Source organism: Pieris napi, chromosome Z, assembly GCF_905475465.1.
Source record: "Pieris napi chromosome Z, ilPieNapi1.2, whole genome shotgun sequence".
Lineage (NCBI taxonomy): Eukaryota > Metazoa > Arthropoda > Insecta > Lepidoptera > Pieridae > Pieris > Pieris napi.
The window spans coordinates 6,952,143-6,957,334 of record NC_062259.1 but is presented as its reverse complement, the minus strand read 5'-3'; positions in this window follow the sequence as shown (position 1 = coordinate 6,957,334).

Sequence of the window (5,192 nt, the reverse complement as noted above, 5' to 3'; positions counted from 1 at the left end):
ATCATCATAAGTAATTTTGCAATTTTAATTGATCGAACCACAAATTTCGGAGTAACCCCAAAAAAAAACACTTTTTCGGGTTTCTTTCGTTCACGATATCTCTCGAACTAATCAACCGCTTTTGACCAGCTTGGTGGCGATCGACGTGGTTTTTTCAAGCTCAAAGGCGGATTAGTTTTTGAAGTTGATCGATAAAGAAACCACTTTAAAAAAAAAAAATCTTATTTTTTTAAGATTTTTCAAAATTTCTCAAAATCTATCGGTCCGAATCGGTTCAAATTCACAGGAAATGTAATTTTGAGGGAAATATTTAGAACGCCGTTTAGTAGATTCCGATCGGTTTAAGGAAATGTAGGCATCACGCAGCTGCACGCATTTAACTTTATCGACGAATTTTTGTTATTTCGGCTTGCGGAAATCGTCAGATTATATATTTTTCATTATTCTGGAATTATTTCCTTCAAAATAAAAAAAAAATTAGCTACGCTCGAGAATGTCGAGATGACGTTTTTTTTTTACAACTTTGTTGCCCTCCCCTTTTTTTCCGTCACTCTCAAATTGTCAGATTAGTGGAATATACACTTTTTAGGATGTAATTAACTCACCCTATCTTAATCTGACGCGCTCGGGAATTTCTGATGGTCAATTTTTTTTTACTAATCTGATCCTGTCTCCTTCACGCGCGGCCTTATATATGGGCCTCATATTTTGTGGAGGTACTTAACCGGGTACAAGGTATCCCCCTATATATTAATCTGCCGCGCTTTAGTAAATCCCGAAATCCCCTCTTGGGCTCCCCTACCATTGTATATTGAGAAATTTCCGTATTTTGTGCAATGCAGGAACAGACATTGGGAAATAATTTTCCACTAAATTGAGCCTAAGAAAATCTAACAAATATGAATGCTACCGTCTTGGTATTATTAACCACGAAAAGCTTTCAGAAAATAAGTTTAGTTTATAAGAAGACGTTTATGCACTTAACAGATTTATTTTCTCCAAAAACTTTTAAAAACTCTCAGCAGAACCGGTTTTTTCTCAAAATATTTCAATTATTATTTTTGACATCGACATACGATGACAGTTTGTAGTTTCGTAAAAAGTGTTGCCATTAATAAAAATAATAAAAACAGTAGGATTATTTTGTTCCTGAGGTGCTATTGAGTAGAGTTACCAGTAAAAAAAATATAATTATTTGTAACTTGGCAGCAAGGGGGAAAATTTCCCAGTATTTGATTAAGGCTTAATAGAATTGCATAATAAAAAAAATATAGAACCTTAATCTAAAGTAACAAAAACAAAATATTAATAAAACAAACCAAAAACTATAAAGCTCAACGCACGGATTAATGAATGGCGATGCAATACAAAAGAAAAAGAAATAAGTACAAGAATTACACAAGTCACGATCAGGATAGGATAAGGTTAAGAAATGTTTATGCAAAATTATAATTATTAATGGCGGAGATCCTAAATGAGTTGCCTATGAAGGATGAGCTGTGGGATGGAATTTCCAATAAACATCTATTACAGGAGCGTAACATATAGTTAGAAGAACTAAGACTTTGATATATTTTTTATGATAAGTGGGAGTTTTGGGATTGAAAAGAATTGAGTATAGAATCCATTAGTACTTCTGTAAAGCCTATTTTCTAGATTTCTCGGATATAACTTATAATTTTACTAGTGCACTACTTCATCCGCGTGGAAGAAGAAGGAACAAGCAGCGTGTTTTTAAGGAAACAAACCTGTGGCTCTACAACCTAGGTCTGAGTCTCAGATTTTGGCATCTGATTCGTCATCATCTGTTTTTTCACGTAGGTGATTAACCGTCTGTGCCTGACACACGCCGTTCGACTTTTTCGTTCTAAGGCATGCAGGTTTAATTAGATTGAGAGGCTTAGCGCTAAGTGATTCCTGTATGTCAAAAGTTTTTTGATTGCAAATACGAATCAATACGAGTTTAATGTTTTGTGCTACGTCTCGATTCTGAAATTAACCTACGTAGGTGCAGACGGTGGGAAGCAATTTTATTTCTGATTTAGATGTATAGAATTTTTAAAGAATTCGCAAACGCTTGAATTATTTTGTTCATTGATCAATTGATATTTCCATAAATACATTTGTAAAGGACTGACTTCACAATTTAATAGAGAGTCTAGACATCTTGAAAGAGATTCAACGGCAGGAAGATATGATACAATTTTTTGGTCGAATTGAGAAAAAGTTGCAAATGGAAATTATATTTTATTTCTTAACTTAATGCGTAATGGCATGTTATTTTAACTTTTGATTTTTAATATTTCTTCTCATTGTACGGTTTTAATAAACTTCAAACCTAATTAAGTGGAAAATTTATACGAGTATCATGACATTCATTTAATATCTACGAAAATCATGAATATTTATACTTACTCGATTTTTCATATAATAAACGAGTGCATAATTTACTTAGTTCACGGTTCCAATATCCAATGACTTTTTTAATTATGTATCGCTTAAATATGAACATAAACTAGCAACGTTACAATAACAAATTGTTTGTCACAAAGTATTTAAGCTGTCACCTTTTTGAAATGTGGTAATAAAATTACTATTCTCGTAATAGGTCCATATAATCTCCATTGTACTATTGGCATTCATAAACATAAAAGAGTTATTATACTAAATATTCGTCAAGATTTTATAGAGTTATTGTGGTCCGAAAATGGCCTGCTCGGCGTCATTCATACTTTTTTCATGTATTAGTATGTACGGAGTAGTATGCAATAATTTTTATTACGATCTTTATAGTTTATGATCTATTCTGTTTGTATCTTAACATACAATCTAAATAATCATCTACTGTATATCTTGCTAGAAGGATCTGTCTCTAATACTAGAATGAACTTGGTCATTGTCATGTATTTCAAGTGCTAACTCGATAACCAAGGTAACATTGAAAAAAACTATATATACTACAAAGGCAAACATCGGAAAAGCTTTCGCTATTGATTAACTTCCGGCGCTGTACCATCACGATGTTTCCAGGGAATTAAGGGAAGTCCTTAATTTCCGTAATAACCCGTTTCGAATTCGTTTAAAAATTGTAGTGTTGACAATTTCTAGATTCAAAATTATATACCATCTGATCAACCACCAGCCAACTGACTGATCTCCATGAACTGCATATATTCGGTGATTATACCATGCCATAAAAAATTTAAGCCTTAAATTGGAGGGGATATGTTTCCTATTTGTCCTCGAAATCGAAGGAGGATGTAATCAATTCTTTATACAAGGATAGTTTCTCCGTCCGTTTGTTTCCAGCAAATAGGTCCTATAAACAGTGTTTTAATTAATTTGTTAATATTAAAGACGGGAATAAGACCTCATGTAAACTGTGTAACACGCATTTGAATCCAGTTTCGTAACAATGTATGAAAAATAATGAAGAATGATTCAATCGACCAACTATTTGAAATAAAAGCAACATTTTAATTTTAGACCACATCGGCCAGGTCAGTGACCGTATTTACTTCTGCTGGTTTAGAAAATATGCGTACGTTGAGAAACATAAATAAATACCAATTTATGCAGAGGATTTAATAATGAATGGAAATATCTATAAATCAAATGTGATATTTGGTTCAATGTAGGAATAATTTCGAATTGAGAGTACTGTACTGTACTAACTTTTTATAGACACAATATTGTTCTCTCATTATTATAAGTAAAAAGTGTAAGCACTAAATCAAATTCTAAGCATAATTTAGTGGCAATGTAGCATTATAGAGTGCTATACTGTTGCTTTCGGGCTTCAGTCAATGGTCGTGGTCGTGCCTTCCACGACCGGGGCAGCACTGTCTCACAGAAATATTATTTATATGAATATAGTACTCGCCCGTACTATTGCGGACACTGAGATTCTTGGAGCGCATCCCCCCTCCCTAAGAAATGCTCGTATGATGGTGCAGAAGAAACATAGACTTCCCCAGACCACACGCGCTTGATTTTTAAAATTCCTGGGGGAGGACGCTCAGAGGGGAATTCAAAACGCGGTGATGGACGCACGGGCTGCCCTTTTTACGGAGTGGATTGATCCCTTGGCGAAGCGTAGAGATATGTGGCTGCACTGCCTCTTCTACCTTATTTACCATGGAGTGTGTTCCGACGAATTGTACGAAATACCAACCCGTATCACTTTGACGTCCGTCGTTCCACAGCTGAGCGTTTCTTAAGGCAGTTCTTACCGCGCATCACTACTATTGTAACCAGCTATCCACTGAAATATTTCCGAACCAATTCGACTTAGGGTCCTTGAAGAAAAGAGCGCACTAATTCTTAAAATGCCGGCAACGGACTTGCGAGCCTACTAGCAATGTGAGAATCCATGGGGGGCGGTATCAATTAACATCAGATAAGCCTCCTGCCCGTTTGCCCCCTGTTATGTTAAAAAAACTTTATACTAAAACCTATACACAGGAAAATTGGCGCTGTATTTATTCAGTAGTTTTGTCGTCATACAATAGTGTGCTTATTCACGTAAACGTATTAAAGCGAAATATACTCTTGGATGGATAATGTATGCTGGTATGCTGGATGCGATATAAAATTTGTCAAATATTGTACCCATTGAGAGAAGAGAAATTAAGAAGAGATTGCTCTTTCATTTTATTATTTAATTAATTATTAGTGGTATATTAATAAACGTACAAAATTATATATTTTTGAGACTCGAAAATTAGGTTTACAAAGTTCTTGGATAAGAATGTAAATACTTGCTGAAACTTATCAAATTGTTTTACAAATGAAAATTGAGGTTATGGTGTCGATACGCCTGTTAATGCTCAAAGTTTACACGTCTGTAATCTCTATAAATAATGTAACGGAGGTACAATGTCGTCACGATTTTAAGACTTGTACTTGTGTCAATACAAGTAATTTAAAACTTTATTCTACACATGAACCTCCACTTTATTATATGGGAATTTGTACGTGTTGTTTACGTCTTTATTACTTTTTTTAAATATAAGTATCTTCTCTTGCGTTTAAAAAATTCTAGTTATTTAGTCCATCACTACACGTTTATGAAATTCAAATTGTCGTCAGAGAATCGTTGACGTCACGCTGATTACATGAATAACACCACGGCCGGCCATGGCGCCGATTCGCGGTACCGATACAATACATCAGCCCGCACACCGCTCAGC